Source organism: Arachis ipaensis, chromosome B9 (assembly GCF_059453495.1).
Source record: "Arachis ipaensis isolate K30076 ecotype BB chromosome B9, ASM5945349v1, whole genome shotgun sequence".
NCBI lineage: Eukaryota > Viridiplantae > Streptophyta > Magnoliopsida > Fabales > Fabaceae > Arachis > Arachis ipaensis.
The window spans coordinates 144,572,102-144,582,350 of NC_142444.1; positions in this window are offsets into that span (position 1 = coordinate 144,572,102).

The following is a 10,249-nucleotide window of genomic DNA, read 5'->3' on the forward strand; positions in this document are numbered from 1 at the left end:
ATGGTACTTCAAAACAAATGATATCTTCATTTTCTTCTTTAGGACTGAATTGATCATTTTCCACATCCAAAGACCTTACGATTATTGTGGTACTTAATGGATATGATTTATTCATATAAAATCTTTTCAAGATCTTTTCTATGTATGTTGTTTGATGAATACAGATCCCATTCTTTGCATGCTCGATCTGCAGGTCGAGACAAAATTTAGTCTTTCTAAGATCTTTCATCTCAACCTCTTCTTTTAGAGTTTTTATAATTGTTGGAATCTCTTCAGGAATTCCAATGATATTTAAATCATCAACGTACACAGTAATTATAATGAATCCAGATACAGATTTCTTTATGAAAACACATGAGTAGATATCATCATTCTTAAAACCATTTTTGGCCAGATACTCAGTAAGACGATTATACCACATTCGTCCAGATTGCTTTAGACCATATAAAGATCTTTGCAATTTGATTGAGTATAACCCCTGTGAATATTCATTGGATGGTTTAGATATCTTTAGTCCTTTAGGAACTTTCATATAGATATCACAATCTAATGAGCTGTATAAGTAGGTTGTTACCACATCCAATTAAATGCATATGTAGATTATGATATGCGGATAAACTGACCAAATAACGCAATGTTATTGCATCCACTATAGGGAATATGTTTCTTCATAATCTATATCGGGCCTTTATGAAAAACCTTGTGCTACAAGTCGAGCTTTGTAGCGTACAACTTCATTTTTATCATTTCATTTTCTCACAAATATCCATCAGTATCCAACAGGTTTTACATCTTCTGGTGTACGGACTACAGGTCCAAAGACTTCACATTTTGTAAGTGAGTCTAACTCAGCCTTTATGAGTTCTTTCTATTTTGGCCAATCATTTCTTTGTCGACATTCTTCAACTGATCTTTGATCAAGATCCTTACTTTCATGCATGATATTTAATGCCACATTATATGCAAATATTTCATTGACAATTGTCTTATTTCGCTCCCATTTCTCTCCTGTGAAGACATACTTTATCGAGTTCTCGTCATTTTCACAATTTTCAGGTACCTGAACGTCTTCTGGCGTTAAAACTATATCAAAATTTTGGACAACTGCAGATGCCTTTACTATGTCTTTTTCAACAGGAATAATATTTACCTCTTTTCTTTTTCGAGGATTTTTGTCTTTGGAACCGACAGGCCTGCCACGCTTCTAGCATGAATTTGCTTCGGTGGCAATTTGTCCGACTGGGACATCAACTTGAATCGGAGCATTTTCAGCCGGTATATAGGATTTAGTAATCCTCTTTGTAGGGGTGCACAGACCCGGCCCGGTCCGAAGGCCCGGCCCGGTCCCGAATACTTTAGGGACTAATTTGGTGTGATTTCATCGGGTTTAGGGTCGGGTACGGGTCTCAAAAATAGACCCGATCATTATTTCGGGTCGGGTCCGGGCCATAGCTCGGGTCACCCGAAGTCGGCCCGGTGACCCGGTCATCATACACAATTAATATTTTGTGTTATTAGTGATAGATCATGACTATTCTTATGTGGAATTTAAGTATTGTAAACCTTAATATTTTGTGTTATTAGTCATTATAAGACTATAAATTAATGTTTTATGTTTAGAATGTATAAGACTTTAGATTAATACATAAGATTGTGTTATTTGTATTGATTTAAATATTTGGTATTATTAGACAATATTAGTATTGATTGTGGTTATGCTTTAGTATTGATTGTGGTTATGCTTTAATTTTGAAGAATGGTTGGTTCTTGTTATATTTTTTTAAGTGAATTTTACCATGTTAACTAATAGTTGGAGTCTTGGAAATTTGAATTTTTTTACATGCTAGCTTACAAGAAGGTATCAATGTAATGTAATGTTAACGGCCCGATTTTTACCCGGTTTTCACCCGGTATAATTGTGGCCCGAAAGTGTATTGGTTTCATCGGGTCTAGGGCCGGGTTCGGGTCTAATAAATAGACTCGGTGTATATTTCGGGTCGGGTTTGGATCACATCAAACCCGGCTTCACCCGGCCCATGTGCACCCCTACCTCTTTGTATCAGAAAATGCATCAGGCAATTCATTTGCTATCCTTTACAAATGTATAATATTTTGAACTTCTAGTTCACATTGCCCTGATCGAGGATCCAAATGCATCAAGGATGATACATTCCAATTAAGTTCCTTTTCAGGAAGCTTATTCTCTCCCCCCTAATGTTGGAAATTTTGATTCATCAAAATGACAATCTGCAAATCGGACTTTAAATACATCCCCAATTTGTATCGTAAGATACCTCACTATAGAGGAAGAATCATATCCAATATATATCCTCAATTTTTTTTGGGGTCCCATTTTGGTGTGAGAAGATGGTGCAATGGGAACATATATCGTCACACCCGAATATTCTTAAATGGGAAACATTTGGCTACTGGCCAAAAGCTAATTGCACAGGAGAGAACTGATGGTAACTTGTTGGCCTCAAACGAATAAGTGCTACGGCATGTAAAATAGCATGCCCCCAAGTCGAAGTTGGGATATTTGTTCTCATAAGTAAGGGTTTAGCAATTAATTGGAGGCGTTTGATAAGTGATTTTGCTAACCCATTTTGTGTGTGAACATGAGCCACTGGATGTTCAACACTTATTTCATTAGCCATACAATAAGCATCAAAGGATTGGGAAGTAAATTCACCAGCATTATCAAGCCGAATTGTTTTGACTGGATTTTCTGAAAACTGTGCTTCTAATCAAATAATTTGAGCAAGTAATCTCGAAAACGCCAGGTTACGAGAAGACAATAAGCACACATGTGACCATCTCGAAGATGTCTCTATTAGGACCATAAAATATCTAAAAGATCTACATGGTGGATGAATAGGTCCACATATATCGCCTTGAATCCTTTCTAGAAATTCAGGGGACTCAAATCCAATCTTTACTGGTGATGGCCTTAAAATGAACTTTTTCTGAGAACATACAGCACAACAAAATTCACTAGATTTAAGAATCTTCTAGTTCTTTAGTGAATGTCCATGGGAGTTTTCAACAATTCTCCGTATCATGGTTGTTCCCAGATGACCCAATCGATCATGCCAAGTTATGAATTCATTTGGACTAGTAAACTTCTGGTTTACAATGACATGTGATTCAATTGCACTAATTTTAGTATAATATAACCCAGATGAAAGTGGGGGTAACTTTTCTAATATAATCTTTTTATTTAAATCATGAGTTGTGATACATAAGTACTCATGATTTTCCTCATTCATTGTTTTAATATGATATCCATTTCGGCAAACATTTTTGAAATTCAAGTTTCTCAGAGATTTGGTAGATAATAGTGCATTATTTATTATGAATTTTGTTCCTCTAGAAAACAAAATTATAACTCTTCCGGAGCCTTTTATCACATTGCCCGAGCCAATAATAGTATTAACATATTCTTCTTTTGGCACAAGATGGGTAAAATATATATCACTTTTGAGAATGGTGTACGAACTTGCACTATCCACAAGGCATACATCTTCATTATATATCATTGCCATTTCTTCAAAGACATAATAATAATATGAATTGAAATATTTACGCAGTAAAATTCTTTCATTGATTGTAAATACTTTTCTAAGAAGTATAGAATATACTAAAAAGTTTATTATTACTATCTTGACACATTTAGAAATTTTGAAATTCATAATTATTTTATTATACATCATACTTGAAATTCATATGCATAAAAATAAAACTTAACAATAAGTTTCTTACATTATTTATTTACATGAATACTTAACAATCTCACATATTAAACTATTCCATCATTGATCAAATGACAAATATTTTCTTCAAGATCCTCAAAGAAATCAGATACATCATAATAAGTGGTGTAATTTTCAGCATCATTTGGAATAAAATTTGTTTCCTTTTCTTTGTCATCCTTTTTCAAAGATACTTGATAAAGATCGACTAGATTCCTTTGGGTACGACAGGTACATGACCAATGGCCATTTCCACCACAACCGAAACACTTATCCTCTGTTGATTTATTTTACCCAGAGTTTCTTTCTTTATTCCACTTTTGGTGAGATCTTTTCTTGTGAACATAATTCCTTTTCCTTTCATAATTTTTCTTGTTACTAAAACCTTACCATTTACCTCTTTTAGGGTAATGATTTGCCGTATTTGCTTCAGGAAATGGGGGGCGCCAGCTGGGTGTAAGACCCAGAATTTTTAAATAAATTTTATTATAAATTAATTTCAATTCATTTATTCATTAGAAATTTTATTTCCAGAAATTATTTTATTAACGCTAATTAAACCAGGTTTTGATAATTAATTAGAAATTTTACTTAATTCTATAGTTATTGAATAATTTTCTATATTTAAATTATATAGCTTAATAGTTGTAAAAGAATAAGAATTTTACATGATTCGATTTTAGATGAATTGTATTTATATCATTTAATACTTTAAGTTAAAGATAAAGAAAATTAATTATATTACCATGTATTCTCAATTAGAGTAATTTATTGAGAATCAATTAGTATTTTTATACCACGAATAATATTTTAAAGTAATTTTAGAGATTAAATTAGTTTTTCAAATATTAATACTTTATACTCCAATTTTATTAAAATCACCAAACTGTCCCTATACCCAATTTTTACCAAAACCCTAAATTCCCAAAATATCACCCTAACCCTAATTTTCCCAAAAACCCAGCCGCCTTATCTCCTCAGTCACCGAACCCCTTTTCTTCCCTAAGCCCACGCAGCATATTCACGGAAGAAAAAAAAAAGAAAAGAGAAAGAAGGAAAGAGAGATGGGGAACCGAAGGAAGAGAAGAAAGGGAGTGGGGAGAAGAAAGGGAGACGGCGCCGGTGGGCATCACTGCCACCGTCACCGTCGCTGTACCGTCGGGAGGGAGATCTGAGAGAGCGAGCATGGAGTTGAGAGGAGCAGAGAAGCCGTTCGCCACTTCTAGACTGCCGTCGCCAGCGATTCGCCGGCGCTGAAGCTCGTCACTGGTGCGTCGCCACCGCGCCGTTGCCGCGCCGGGGTGCTGCTGTCGAAGCCACTCCTGCCGCCGCTGCTACTAGGGTTTGTCGTCATCAAGCCCCGCGTTGCCGCCACTAGAGGAGTTTCGTGCGTCGCCGCTGCCATCGCTGCTGGTGTGGTCGGAGCCGCTGTCGCTGGTTTGGTCGGAGCCGCCGTCGCTGGTGAGAGAGAGAGGCTAGCCAGTTCTGCTTATGGTTTCTAAAATCTGACAAGAACCCTACTGCCACTGCTGGAGTTGCTGTTGCCATTGCTCTGGCTCTATTTTGAACCGTTAGAACTGTTACTGTTTTGGTAAGCCTTACTTTGTTTCTAATTCTTCCTTGTTCTACCAATTCATTTCTATCTTGAAGCTTGTTGCCGAAACTATTTGTATTTAATAAAGTGATTATAGTAAGTTACGTTGCCGTTGCCGTTACTGGAGGTAAACCGGCGTCATGTTCTTACTGCTTTGGGCCACCAGTGCTGCTGCTGCTACTCCAAAATTCCACTTCTGTTTCTTAGGGTTTGCTATTTCAGCCCCCTTGAAGTTACCGTCGGTTCTGTCCTTGCTGGTGAAGATCACCAGAGCTGCTGCAATTCCAGTCTTTTGTTCCTCTGCTAAGGTTATTCTGTCACGCCTTATCTCGCTATAATGTTTCATTAATTAACTCTGTCCTGCTTTACATAAATGTTCCTCTGTATCCTTACTCAGCCTTAAACCACAGTAGATTATTAGATTCACCGCTGTTGCCGTTTTGTAGCTGCCTCGCGGTGTTGTTCCATCGTCACTGTTGCTGGAAGAAGCAGTCGAAGTGCCTGCCATGAATTAAAAGGAAAGGGAGTTGTTACAATAGGTTTATGCGAACTCGGCTAATCGAGGTAGGGGATTGTTTTAAAGTTAAAATATTTTGGGATTGAATACCTGATGAGTTTAGCGAATTAATGCAAATGAATTAATTTCTGTGTTTAAAATGATTTTCTGCTGTGATTAGAGTTGTTGTGGTTATTGCGTAAGCGGTTTGGAGCTGAGGCTGCAGTTGCCACTGATTGCAGGCCGAAAAGAAAGGGTCTCTTGATGCGTTTGGTTTTTGAGTTTCGATTATTCGAGGTAGGGGTTTTTCTTAAAATATATTTTACATTACAGAGTTGTGATAAATAGATATTGATGCAAAAAGATATACTTCTGTGATTATATTTGTCTTGTGGAGTGATGATTTGTTGGACTGGATTATTGGGTGCTTGATTGCGTGAGTGGTGTATGGTTGTTGGTAAAAATCGGTTTGAAATGTTATTTACTTGATTACAATGAAAGATGGATTTTCTTGGTTTTAGAGTTTACTTGGTAATGTAAATGAACCAATTTTGGAAATAATTTGAGATATGAAAATAAATTGATTCAGGGAGTAGTTTGATTTTGAGTTGGTCTGATTTTATAAATGATTTACTATTTGAGCTGATTTGATTTTAAAAAGAGTTTTATTGTTGGAATTGGTTTGATTTGAAAATAAATTAATATTGGAACTGGTTCAACTCTGGAAAATGTTTGAGATTTGGAAATGGTTGAGAAAAGGTTTGAGAAAGGTTTGGATGGGACCCGAAAAGGGTGGCAGTGTCCGAGTTTTAGAGGAGATGCTGCCGAAATTTTATAAAATTGGAAGTTTTATTTGAAGTAATTAATTAAAAAGATCTATTTTTAAACATTATATGTTTTAAGATTAATTTATTTATCAAAGAAAGAACTATGTTTTGAATTGGGATTGTTAATGGACGAACTGGAAAGAAGGATGAAGAAGATTCTCTTTGAAATATGGTTTCTGAATGAATTTGGAAATGAGATTTGGATTGATGAATGATTATGATGTTGGGAATGTTGAAATATTAATTGAGAATATTGAGATATGATCTTTGAATTATTCATGTGGCTTATGAATTTGAATTATCTGAGATACGAGGTTCCCTAGATAAAGTACCATGGCTTGCCACCACGTGTACCAGGTTGAAAACTCGATACTCTGTTGACCCTACGATGTAAGTGTGACCGGACACTATATAAATTCCCGGGAATATTATCCCCATTGAGAAATATTGATTATTTGAGAAAAAGCTATGCATAGACTCTTGGGGATGCACATCGGGGGACAGTCTAAGGACAATTCAGACTTGTTGGGTTGGCTGGATAACCGACAAATGAGCCTCATCAGCCATAGGACAGGCATGCATCATATGCATTTGTATGCTTTGCTTGGGTTTGAACTTGTTTTGGGTTGCCTAATTGCTAAACTGTTCTTAACTGCTACTTGAACTATTTGCTGTAACTGCTACCTACTTGTGCTTTCCTTGTCTGTCTTGCCTGTGTTTGTCCTGGCGTGCTACATTTGAGAATGAACTTTGGTGCTGAATTAATGATTGTGTTGTTTGATTGCGTAGTTGGTTTTTGATTGAGATTTTCTTATAAGAAAGGAAATGTTTCGGATTTCGGAAAGATTAAACATTGTTTCTTTGAAAAGGTTTTGAACGATTACCTACTGGTTTTTAAAGGATTCATAAGGCAATGATAATCACTGAGTTTGAAAATAATTTTCTTATTAAATATCTTCTTATGATAACTTTGAAATTCCGTGGTGAGACCATGTGGTTAGGTTCTCACCCCCCTACAGCTTTACCTTTTCAGGAACCAGATGAGGAAGCATTATGGAGAGTTATACTGTGTTTGGTTTATATATGTTATTGTATTAATTAGATTATTTTCTTTCCTCATCTTTGTTATTACAAGTTTGTAAGAGGGATAGGAGTTGTATGTTTTATATGTATATTATATTATGAGTTATTATGTAAAGAATCTTGTATATGACTCTATGCCTGCTTGTATTTTTCTTAAGATAAAGTATTTATTTCCGGTTTTCAAAGAAATCAGCGATATAGTGTCGAGTCACAGGCTCTTATTTTAGTATTTCGTATGTAAAGTAGTCGTAATACTTCTTGCTATCATAGTAGCGCAGCCGGAAGCGTGACTTCTGATAGTGAGGGTGTTACACTGGGTGCGCTTCATGATTTTTTAATAGCAATTCATTGTTGCATTCTGTTGGGAATAATACACCATTCCCCCTTGAGAAAATACCTTTCACAGAGAAATAAAATAGACACAATCACAACACAAGAATTTAACGTGGAAAACCCCAATTACTGGAGAAAAAAAAACCACGGCCGTTGTCAAATGACAACCAAAGAATATCACTATGTGAAAATTGTTACAACACATAGACTTCTTCCTCTCTAACACCGACACCCCAGTACACCCACACCCTCAAAGCAAATATTTAACTACACCTCACAACACTCTCTAATCAAAGAGTATAGAGGAAAAGAAAAGTCAGATACAAGCTTTAAGTGTTTTCGACTGGTGCAAAAATATGGAGAACTTAGCCTCATATTTATAGCCTAGGCACCCACTCCATTTGCTATCCTAAGCAATGTGGGACTAATTCAACCAAATCCTAACAATCTCCACCTTGATTGAAATAGTCACACATCTTCAGCTTCCATAGTCAACACCGACAATTCTTTGCTGTCATTGTCTATACCGACAATCATAGTTCAGAGAACTATCATACTCCACCATGAAAGTATACTCACTTGGAATTAGACCACTCCAAGCATTTCTCCTTGGTACAGATCGAAACCTTGCTGAAAATTCATGGTGCAACTTCCAAATTGGCTTTTCCTGGAAGTTCTTCAGCCATCGACATAACTCCGCCACACACCTTGCATCTCAACACCAACCAATGCCCGTGTGCAATTGTGGACCCGATTGCCACAACTTATCCTTATCCATGGCAGTGCGGCAATACCATGAGGATACTTCTTATCTTCTAGAGAACATCATCTTCTCTCATAGAGAGAGCAATATTGCAAGTATCAGATTGAGAGTCTTTTTCTGAAACCGCATTACCTGGACAATTTCTCTTTACATGCCCAGGCTTTCCACATTTCCAGCATGTTACACTCCTTCCACGATTTTCTTTTCCATAATTGTCACTTCTAGCTACAAGCGCCAAATCTGATGAAGTGCTACCCTCATTTTTCATTCTTCTTTCTTCAGCAATGAGTTTACTGGCAACTTCTTCAAAATTCAGAGTTTTCTTTCCATACATTAAAACATGTTTGATATACTCATAGGAAGAAGGAAGAGGCAATATGAGCCTCAGTGCCTTATCTTCATCATCAATTTTCACTCCAATTGCCTCTAATTCAGAGACAATACCATTGATAGCACTAAGATGGTCGGAGATTTTCACATTGTGATCCATGCGTAGATTATGGAACCGCTCCTTCAATAACAACCGATTTGAGATGCCCTTTGCCTGATATAACCCTTCGAGTTTATCCCAAAGTTCCTTGGCTGTTTTCATTCCTTGCACATTTGCAAGAACATTCTTAGCCAAACACAGGCGAATAGCACTTGCAGCTCTCAAATCTAGTTCCTCCCATTCTTTATCCTTCATACCAGAGATCTTCTCCTTCAACGCCTTGTGCAAACCTGATTGTACCAACACATTCTTGACTTGTATTTGCCACAAGCCAAAATTGATTCTTCCATCAAATTTCTCTATTTCAAGCTTCACAGTACTTGAATATCCTGATATTGTTGCAACCGTATACTAGAATAGTATAACTCAACTGTAGACTGTGCATTAGGAAGGGTCCCCAAGAAAGAGAGGTGGGTCACAATGGACACACTTAAATACCAAGTCTTTCCTTAGCCAGAACTTTTTCAAACTGCACTCTCACAGTGTCACACTGCCTTCCAGCAACAACAACAGCAACCAAAGATCAACCTCAAGCCACAGGACAAAATTCTTTTCTGATGTGGAAGGTCAGACTAGGCTGCAACCACATAGCATACTGAGAATAAATCCCACCGAACCGAAGCTCTGATACCACATGTTGGGAATAATACACCATTTCCCCTTGAGAAAATACCTTTCACAGAGAAATAAAATAAACACAATCACAACACAAGAATTTAACGTGGAAAACCCCAATTACTGGAGAAAAAAAAATCACGGCCGTTGTCAAATGACAACCAAAGAATATCACTATGTGAAAATTGTTACAACACATAGACTTCTTCCTCTCTAACACCGGCACCCCAGTACACCCACACTCTCAAAGCAAATATTTAACTACACCTCACAACACTCTCTAATCAAAGAGTATA